Source organism: Callithrix jacchus, chromosome 3, assembly GCF_049354715.1.
Source record: "Callithrix jacchus isolate 240 chromosome 3, calJac240_pri, whole genome shotgun sequence".
NCBI lineage: Eukaryota > Metazoa > Chordata > Mammalia > Primates > Cebidae > Callithrix > Callithrix jacchus.
In genome coordinates, this window is record NC_133504.1 from 143,835,165 (window position 1) to 143,846,201 (window position 11,037).

The 11,037-nt window shown below is 43.1% G+C and overlaps 1 pseudogene; it reads left to right on the forward strand.

Moving 5' to 3' along the window:
* Positions 1-9,896: 9,896 nt before the first annotated feature.
* LOC100388424 (large ribosomal subunit protein uL24 pseudogene) lies at positions 9,897-10,475 on the forward strand (annotated as a pseudogene).
* Positions 10,476-11,037: the final 562 nt, after the last annotated feature.

The window sequence follows — 11,037 nt, forward strand, 5'->3', positions numbered from 1 at the left end:
CTGCCTCAGGCTCCCAAGTAGCTGTGATTACAGGCAGGTGCCACCACGTCCAGCTAATTTTGTATTTTTAGTAGAGACAGGGTTTCACCATGTTGGTCAGGCTGGTCTTGAACTCCCTACCTCAAGTGATCAGCCTGCCTTGGGCTCCCAAAGTGCTGAAATTACAGGTATGATCTGCCATGCCCAGCCCCTTCCTTCCTTCCTTCCTTCCTTCCTTCCTTCCTTCCTTCCTTCCTTCCTTCCTTCTTCTTTTCTTTCCTCTCTCTTCCTCGCCACCTTTCTCTATTTCTTTCCTTTCTTTCTCTCTCTCTTTCTCCTTTCCTCCCTCCTTCCTTCCCTCCCTCCCTCTCTTTCTTCCTTTCTCTCTTTCTTTCTCCTTCCTTCCTTCCTTCCTTCCTTCCTTCCTTCCTTCCTTCCTTCCTCTTCTTTTCTTTCTTGTCTTGCTCTGAGGCTCAGGCTGGTGTACAGTGGCATGATCATGGCTCACTGTAACCTCAAGCTTCTGGGCTCAAGTGATCTTCCTGCCTCTGCCTCCCAAGTAGCTAGCACTACAGATGCATACCACCATACCTGGCTAACTTTAAAAAAAAAAATTTTTTTTCAAGAAACGGTGTCTTACTCTATTGCCCAGGCTGGTCTCAAACTCCTGATCTCAAGTGATCCTTCCACCTCAGCCTGTCAAAATGCTAGGATTACAGGTGTGAGCCACCACACCTAGCCTCCTTCTTTTTTAAGGCTAAATAGTGTGTGTGTGTATGTGTGTGTGTGTTTGTGTATATCTATATCTCACATTTGACTTATCCATCCATGAACATCAGGCTGATTTTATATCTTGGCTATCTTGAAGAATGCTGCAGTGAACATGGGAATATAAAGATATCTTGAACATACAGATTTCATTTTCCTTGGATATATACTCAGTAGTGAGATTGCTGAATCATACGGTAGTTCTAGTTTTAATCTTTTTGAGCAAGAGAATGTAATTTTGAAGCTGGGTTTTTATTTGGTTGTTTTGTCTTGTTTCAATTTTGGTTTGGTTGTTCGGCCTTCTGCAAAGTTTACAGCACAAGTGAAGTCTTTAAAGAGAAGTTTCTTGGCTGAGCGCGGTGGCTCATATCTGTAACCTGAGCACTTTGGGAGGTAAAAGCAGGCGAATCACTTGAGGTCAGGAGTTTGAGACCAGCCTGGGCAACATGGTGAAACCCTATCTCTATTAAAAGCCCAAAAATTAGCCAGTTGTGGCAGCACACATCTGTAATCCCAGCTACCCAGGAGGCTGAGGCAGGAGAACTGCTTAAACTCCGGAGGCAGAGGTTGCAATGAGCTGAGATCACACCACTGTACTCCAGCCTGGGCAACAGAGTAAGACTGCCTCAAAAAAAAAATTATCATTTTTAGTAAGACATATTTTGAGGTTTTAGAAAATACAGATGAGCAAAAAGAAGGACATATTTTAAATTTCCATTAACTCCGTGGCTCAGAGACGGTCACAGCCACTGCTTACATAGGGTTTCATATCACTGTCTTTCACATCTCATGGAGCTCCTCACCTTCTGCCTGTCTCACTCGGCTGTGTGTAGGATAATTTAAAGACGGCATGTGCCGCAGTAAGCAAAGAGGCCAGGAACAGCCTGCAAACTGCCCTGTCTTGTCTCCCATGCTGCAGCCTCAGTTCCCAGGTCCACTCTTGCAGAAGTCATTTTCTTTTTGCTTTATTCTCACAAGGATTAAATCACAGGCCTCCGGTAAGGACGTTGTGATACACGGCCAGACTTCCGCCATCGAAGACATTCTAATCCTAGTTCTGGCTCAGAACTACAGTGGGCCTTTAGCTTCCAGCAATCAAAGAATGGAAAGAACAAAATCTATTAATTATTCATTTGCTAAGTGTTTACCAACTGCCTATTCTGTGCCACTGTTCACATTTTGTATTGCTGCATAACAAACCACCTCAAAACCAAACGGATTTAAACCAAAATGTATTATTCCTGCTCACAACAGGAAGTGTGAGCAGGATTGTGCTTTTGGCTGGGATCAGCCAGGAGATTCTAGTCTAGAGTCTCAAGATCACAATCAGATCACAATCAGATCACAGCTGGGGCTGTGGCCATCCAAGCCTCATCCAGGCGGGGCACTCAAGATGACTCCCTCATATGGCTGGTGCCTCAGTGCCCTCTGGACTTTCTCTTTTCATGTAATGATTTGCCCCCAGGCCTTCCCTCCTTCACCTGGGCTTCATGCAGCATGATGGCTTTGGTGTACCTGTACTTCTTACCTGACAACTGGCTTCCAAAGGTTGAAACAGAAGCTGCCAGGCCAAAGTGTTATGATAAGTATGGGCCAGTGAAGGGTCACACCAGGAACAGGTGGCGAGTCACTTCTGCCATAGTCTGTGAGTGCAGCTGTCACAGGGCCTACCCAGATTCAAAGACGAGGAGAAATAGACTGTACTCTTGATGGGAGAGTGGCAAGTCTCCCTGCAGACGGGGATGTGGGATGAGAACTATCATTGCCACCATCTTTGGAAGCTGTAGCCTGTCATAAGGGATCTACTCCCATGGCCCAAACACCTCCCAGCAGGACCCAGCTCCAACATGGGGGATCAAATTTCAACATGAGATTTGGGAAAGACAGGCATCCAAACTGGGTCAGCTGGTCTCCTTGTCGAGAATCCTGAGTTCTATAGTGTCCCCACAACACACACATGTTGATACTCACTTGGGGTGGCTGGCGAAATATTAAGGAGAATGTTGGGGAAAGTTATAGATTATAGCCTGAAGCCTTCTGGAAGGTGGAAAGGTTTTATTGGGGCAGGCTGAAGGTGGCCAGTCAGTCCATCACTAAGGAAGAGGTAGCGATGATGATAAGAGGCTTTCCCAGTTTAAGTCTGTTTATCCCACATCCCTTTGTCTCTACTCTGCTTACGCATGTAAACTTTGTGCTGGACGGTCCTCTCAGGGGGAGATCAAAGGGAATTACCTGCTAATAGTGTTTACTCTGGGCCCAAACCTAAAGCTTTTATCATTTGTAAAACCATTAGAAAGAAAACTTAGAACCTCCGATGTAAAATCGGACTGAATAAATGTAATAATAGAGAGGGAGTCTTGGTCGATTGGTTGCATTTCACCCTCTGAAAAAAGCTGACGTCCATCCCTAGCCCACTTGCATCACTGCAGTGGTATGGGATTGCATTCATTCATCCATCCTTGAGTCAGGGTCTGCAGGGCAGACTTCTGTAGGTGGTGGTTGACATCTCACACATATTGCTGTTCTCTTTGTGACCCTGACAATGCATTTAACTCCTCTTGGCATTTAATTCCTCATCTGCAAAAGGGAGTCTCTATGGCCCTTCTCATAAAAGTGTTACCACAATTAATGAGGTTATAATAATAAAAGGACTTAGCAGAGGTTGAGAGTATTCATTTTTAAGGAGGATGTTAATTTTGAGAAATACCCAATCTGTGAGCTATTTAAATATTTTAAAACACCAAGGAACTAAACATGGCTCCATCTTTCCAGTGTTCATCCTATAACCTAGTGCCGTGGTTTGAATGTGGCCTTCAAAGCTCATGTTAAACTTAGTTGCCATTGTGATGGTGTTAAGTGGTGGGACCTTTAAAAGGTGATTAGGCCTTGAGGGCTCTGTCCTCATGAGTGGATTGATGCCATTATCACCAGAGCGGGTTAGTTGTCACCGGACAGGGCTCCTGAAAAAGGGTGCATTGGGCCCAGTTTTCTCTATCTTGTTTACTTACCTGCCCTTCCACCTTCTGCCGTGAGCTGATGTAGCACAAAAGCTCTCACCAGATGCCAGCACTTGGATCTTGAACTTCCCAGCTTCTGGAACTGTGAGAAATAAATTTCTGTTTATTATAAATTATCAGTCTATTATATTCTGTTATTGCAACAGAAAATGGACTAAGACACACAGCAACTGGATGGAACTCCTCAAATGGCCAGAAGCGGACTGATGTCACCAGCTTCCTCAGAAATATCAAAGTTAAACTGACCTGTTTTTGAGATAGTAGTCATGAGCCTTTGGTCACGGCTCAGCCTGCTGAGATAAACAACTAGAATGCAGTTTCCAGGAATCCGGATGGGTTCACATGCCATACAGGGAGAAGCAGGACTTAGGATGAATCACTCTCTGAAATCTGGATTCAAGGCAAAGGGAGGGACAGAACTAGACTCCATTTGCTCTTGCTCGGAAAAGTGCTCTCTGCCTAATGTTACAGTAAGATTAGATATTGTTAATGAATCACTACAGAACTGCTCCTAGGCAGGCTCTGGGCTAAACTTTTAAGATAATTATCTCATTCAGCACTCAACACTCTGAAGAGGTGGTTACCAATCACAGTTCCATTTCACACATGAGGGAATTGAGGCCTAAGAGCCCACAGTTATTATGAGCTGAAAGCAGAATTCAGCCGTAGAAAGTCAGGATCTATGGCCCCTGTCAGCTCTTTCATTTTCTTCACAGCCTCTCTGTTAATATGTTCATTCCCAATCCTTTGAAACATTTCACCTTTAAACCCACAAGAATGTTAAGATTCTATCTGGCTTCAGTAATTATATATTTTAAAAGTCACTTGAATCGCATGACTATTAACCTAGAAACATTAACATTTTTTAATCTTTCAAGTTGTTCTGTGAGAGAAGTCAAAGGTGTTCTTTTCTTTCTTTGTTAGCTAATCATTCAGGCGTTGATCTTATTTTTTACGTTAAGATAACTCACAGTTTCTGACAGCTCTCAGAATAACTTGTAATCAGAAAAGAAACAAAAAAAAGTGATGTTTTCCAAGTAAAGAAGATAATTCTCCAGGTATGGAGTAAAAAGAGAGATTATATGTAAGTATTGCCTATGAATGTGGTTTCTTTTCTTTTCTTTCTTTTTTTTTTGAGATGGAGTTTCGTTCTTGTCACCTAGGCTGGAGTACAGTGGCATGATCTTGGCTTACTGCAACCTCCGCCTCCTGGGTTCAAGCGATCCTCCAGCCTCAGCTTCCCAAATAGCTGGGATTACAGGAGCCTGCCATCATGCCCAGTTAATTTTTTTGTATTTTTAGTAGAGATGGGGTTTTGCCATGTTGGCCAGGCTGGTCTCGAACTCCCAACCTCAGGTGACCTGCCTGCCTCAGCCTCCCAAAGTGCTAGAATTACTGGCATGAGACGCCTGTATTAAGGGCACCCAGCCCTTAAGACGGTAATTTCTTAATGTGGTGACACAGTATAAATAAATTTTATTTGCAGTGTCCTTGAAACAACTTATCAAGGCATTCCGCTATGGAATGAGATACTTCTCTCTTGGTTAAGAGAACCAACTCCTCAAAAGAGAAGAATTTAACATCTTTTTAAGGCATTTATCTCCAAAAGAAAGCTAAAGAGTAGCTAAACCTTACTAAAATGTTGAAAACCTAGTGAGCTTAAATGAAGTGGTTCAATATTTTATCCAGATAAGGATATGCAATACAATGAAGCCCTTTTAGTCTTGGATATATGAAATATAGTTGTTGCATTCTAACATCTTTGGAGGCCTTTGATATTTCATGGATATCTAATCTTTTATTTCAGCTATTCACATATGTGCAATTTTGTAATAAATTTTATTAACATATTTTATAAATGGAAAACCATACTATAATGTTGAAGCAGAGGCTCCTTTTAAAAATATTTTTTCTGGCTGGGCATGGAAGCTCATGCCTATAATCCCAGCAGTTTGAGAGGCCAAGGCAGGAGGATCCCTTGAAGCCAAAAGTTTGAGACCAGCCTGGTCAACAAAGAGAGATGCCATCTTTACAAAAAAATTTTTAAATTGCCAGGTGTAGTGGCACACACCTGTAGTCCGGGCTACTTAGGAGGCTGAGGTGGAAGGATTGATTGAGCCCAGGAGTTTGGAGGCTGCCATGAGCTATCATCATACCACTGCACTTCAGCCTGGACAACAGAGCCAGATCCCATCTCTAAAATAATAATAATAATATTTTTTATAAAAAGCTACACATAAGTTTATTTGGAGAATATAAAAGGCACCCGTAGTCACAGTATCAGGAGAGCCGTCATTAACATTGCGGTGCCATCCTTCCATTTATTTTTTATGCATAAATAAATTTTTTAAATTAAGAGACCATGACAAGTACACAGTTTTGTATCCCCGCTTGTTATTCTTTGGTTTCTGTTTACCACACCGTGTGAAGGTTTTTCCATGTCATTACATTCTTTTAGAGTGTTTTATGATTGGCTAGTTTTCCATTGTATAAATGTACTATGAATTTGTTTTATGTCAGCACCCTGCTATGTATTACTTGGGATCCTCCTGATTTTTTATTTGTTTGGTTGTTATAACATTGGTATGCATATCTGTCATTAGTTCTCTGCAATAAAAGCTACCAACATATTCTTTTAGAGCCGAGGTCAAACTACCCTCCAGAAAAGCAGTACCAATTAATACTCACACTAGAAATGCATAAGAATAGTGGGGAAGTTGAGCACACAGCTCTGGGTTTAATCTTGGCTCTGCCTCCTCCAGTCATTGTGACCTGGGGCAAACTACAACATTTTCTCTTTTAAAAAAATGTTTTTAATTCTTTGAAGGGTAGTCAAGTGAAGCAGTGGGAACGGAGAAGGAGCAAAGAGATCTGTAACTGGTTGTGATCTGTTACTTGTAAACACCACCGCACTTGGACCAGCCTCATTTTAGAAATTTTCTGTGCCTCAGACTCCATCTGAAAAACAGGGTAAATAAAGGGTTCTATGCCAAGTGGTTGTTTTGAAGATGAAATGAAATAAAGTGCATAGCCTGTCAATGGCACATTGTAGGTGCTCAATAAAAGATAACTATCATCATCATCATCACCATCACTAGGAGAACCTTACAACCAGAGTTTTCTACTCTTTGAGTCAATTCATGTGACAAATATTTATTGAGTGTCGTCTGTATCCCAGGCTCTGTTCTCTCCACCTGGGGTAGGTACATCAGTGAACAAAACAAATGAAGACTCTGGCCCTAAGAAACTCACATTCCAGTGCTTGGAGAGAGGAGACAGACAATGGATAATGAGCATCAAAAACAAGTAATTCTCTCCACCTGGGGTACATCAGCAAACACAACAGCCAAAGACTCTGACCCTCAGGGAACTCACATTCCAGTGAGGGGAGAGAGGAGGCAGACAATAGATAATGAGCATCAAAAAACAAGTAACTGAGCTCATGCCTGTGAGCCCAGTGCTTTGGGAGGCCAAGGCAGCAGGATCGTTCAAGCCCGGGAGTTCAAGGTTGCAGTGAGCTATGATGGAGCCACTGCACTCCAGCCTGGGTGACAGAGCAAGAGTGTATCAAAACACACACACACACACACACACACAGACACACACACACACAGTAATAAAAAGCAGAGCAGAGTGAGAATTTTCAGCAATTCAGTAGGCACAGGGTGGAATTTTAACAAGGGCAATCAGGATAGGAGCTGGAGAGAAGGTGAGAGCTGAGTAGAATTGAAGAGGGTGAGGTGTGAGACAGGCAGATACAGGAGGATGGCTCTAAGTAGGAGTTAGCCTGGAGCCCCAGAGGCAGGCAGGGCCTGCAAGGCTGCAGCCAGGGATGCAGAGGGAGGTAGGAGGAGGTGATGTCAGAGAGGCACCGGGAGGACTCTGTAGGGCCTTGCAGGTAAGGGAGATCCTGTGGGTGGGGTTAGGGGATCCGATCACACAGGGCCTTCTCCGTGTGGAGTGAGGACCACTGCAGGGTTCTGAGCAGGGGAGTAACATGATCTGACCCACATTTTGTAAAAATCATCCTGGCCGTTGGGTTGCGAACCTTGGTGGAAACAGGAGCCCTTTAAGGGGTCTCTGCAGCGAGGTCACGGTGACACCAGCTGGGGTGGAAGTAGTGAAAGTAGTCGGAAGTAGTTGGACACTGGATATGTTCTGAAGGTAGCAACTATAGGATTTCCATGGAGAGAGAACTGGATGTGGGCTAGGAGAATAGACGTCCAGGATTCCCTCCTGGCTTTTGACCCGAGCACCTGGGGGTGGAGTCATCTTTAACTGAGGTGGGAGGAGATCGCAAGTTGAGCTTGTCTATTAGACACCCAAGTGGAGATGTTAATAGTCTACTTCTGGAGTGTGGGAGAAAGGGCTGGAATGATGAAATAAATTCACAAGTCATTGTCATCAGCATGGTTTTTAACCCTATATACCTTACTTCATTCAGGTTGCTATTACAAAGTATCTTATAATATGACTAAACAAGAGAAATTTCTTTCTCGCGGTTCTGGAAGCTGGGAAGTCCAAGATCAAGTTACCAGCGGCTTCAGGATCTGGCAAGGACCCACTTTCTTCATGGACAGATGTCTTGTCTCTGTGTCCTCACAAGGGAGAAGGGGCCAGGCAGCATTCCGGGTCCTCTTTTTTAAAGGGCACTAATGGGTTAGTGAGGGCTTTGGTCTCATGATACCCCATGTAATACTATCACATTGATGATTACATTTTTAACATTTAAATTTGAGGGGGATACAAACATTCAGAATATACCATCAAAAGACGAAATAAAATCTCCAATACAATGCATTTAAATCAAGCAAAGAAAAGGTCCGATGACTATAACCTCACATACCCCAGCTTTAACAGGTTTTGTGGGCCAGGTGCAGTGGTTCACACCCTTGATCTCAGTCCTTTGGGAGGCCAAGGGAGGAGGATCACCTGAAGCCTGGAGTTTAAGGCCAGTCTGGACAACAAAACGAGACTCCACCTCTCCAAAAAAATAAAACAGTTAGCTGGGAGTGGGTGTACGCCTGTAGTCCCAGCTACTAGGGAGACCGAGGTGGGAGATTGCTTGAGTCTAGGAGTTCAAAACTGCAGTGAGCTGTGATTGCGCTACTGTACTCCAGCCTGGGTGACAAAGCGAGACCTCATCTATAAAAATGAAATATAAAATAAAATAAGGTTGGAGGGAAAGGAAGAAACAGCAAAGGAGCCTGAGAAGAAGCAAGCACTAATATAGGCAGAAAACTAGAAGAATCTGGTGTCCTGGAAACCAAGTGAAAGAGAAAGAAAATCAAGAAGGGAGTAACCCAAAGTATCAAATGCTGCTAAGGGATCAAGTTAAAAGGAGGGCTGAGAACAGGTGGGTGGATCCAGCAGCCTCAGCCAACAAGGACAGATATGATGAAATGGGTAGAACTAAAAGCTGGATAAGAGCAGGTTTAAGAGAAAGTGAGGGGATAAAGCTTGGAGACAGTGAGTACAGACACATCTGGAAAGCGTTTTGCTCTAAAACGCTAGCTGAGGAAGTATTCATCAAAGGAAAGCACAGTGTGTATGCCTGCCTGTATGCCTGTGCATGTTGAAGAGCAGGAGAAAGAATGGCACGTGTGTCTGCAGATGAGAAGGGACCTGAAGAAGGAGAGAAAACGTTCCAGTGTAGGAGAGAGATGAACTGCCAGAGCAATGTCTTGCGAAGGTAAGAGGGAAGGGGCTCTAGTGCAAAGTGGAAGGTTTGGTTGTCAATAGAAACACAGGAAATTGATCCATATGAAGATGTAGCTTCAGATGCTGATAAGTGAACAGACGTGGTAAAGGCAGTGTGTGAACATTCTCTTTGTGGCCAGATTTTCTCGGGTCCTTACTGGGTGCCCAGCACTAGGATGCCCACTAGGTCATCACAACAGGTTCTCCACATCTTTGGCATGCCTTTGCCTCTCTAGGACAATAATAACTCAGAACCGTTTGCAGGACTCACTAGGTTTCATATGACAGGGAAATGGTACCCATAAAAACCCAAAGGGATAAGCGGCTTTTCACAGACCTCCCTGAATGTGTGGACCTTTCCTGGGGTCAAGAATTTGAAGCAGTTACTCTATCATCTATTACAAGGCATAGGTAGAATCTCGTACTAAAGCTCTCTTCCTTTCTGCGGCCATCACCTAAGCGGGAGCTGCCGAAATGAAGTTCAATCCCTTTGTGACTTCCGACCGAAGCAAGAATCGCAAAAGGCATTTCAAAGCACCTTCCCACATTCGCAGGAAGATTATGTCCTCCCCTCTTTCTAAAGAGTTGAGACAGAAGTACAACGTGCGATCCATGCCCATCCGAAACGATGATGAAGTTCAGGTTGTACAAGGACACCATAAAGGTCAGCAGATTGGCAAAGTAGTCCAGGTTTACAGGAAGAAATACATAATCTACATTGAACGGGTGCAGCGGGAAAAGGCTAATGGCACAACTGTCCATGTAGGCATTCACCCCAGCAAGGCGGTTATCACTAGGCTAAAACTGGACAAAGACCGCAAAAAGATCCTTGAACGGAAAGCCAAATCTTGCCAAGTAGGAAAGGAAAAGGGCAAATACAAGGAAGAAACAATTGAGAAGATGCAGGAATAAAGTAATCTTATATACAAGCTTTGATTAAAACTTGAAACGAGGAAAAAAAAAAAAAGAATCTCGTACTAAAAATAAGTATGCTAAACATAGAAAGTCCAGTACTTATCTGAGTTGTGTCAACTAAACTGCCAACAGCTACATCTACATATTTGGAAACATTTGTACAAACACTCAGATATTTGGAAACACCAGAAGCCCTGGCATCATTTAGGATTTTTATGGCTTGATAACGCTTATCTAGATATTTTGGTTTTGTGCAGACACAGCCAGGAAGAGGGAATGATCCATTTGAAATAAAACCTCTGTCCACAAAGATCTATCTCTGTCCTCACACAGACACTAAAAGCAAAGAACGCAGTCATCACTAAACCATCAGAAATAAAATATGATCATTTTACTTTGATCTTGCCCATGAAAATAAATATTCCCCTGTATGTAGAGGTAAACTCTCACCAAATATTTATTTTGTGCTTTAATTCTCATTCCAAGTAACTAAACTCTTTTAGTTTATTCTGTTGAAAAATTACAAAGTTTTCTTTCATCATCCTTTTCATTTTTAATGAAATCTTAAACCTATTAAAACCCGTCCACAATGTGGCTGTCGTACACTCTTCAGGATTCTCATGCAGCCTCACAGTGAAGTCAGCTTGATGTCCAATGC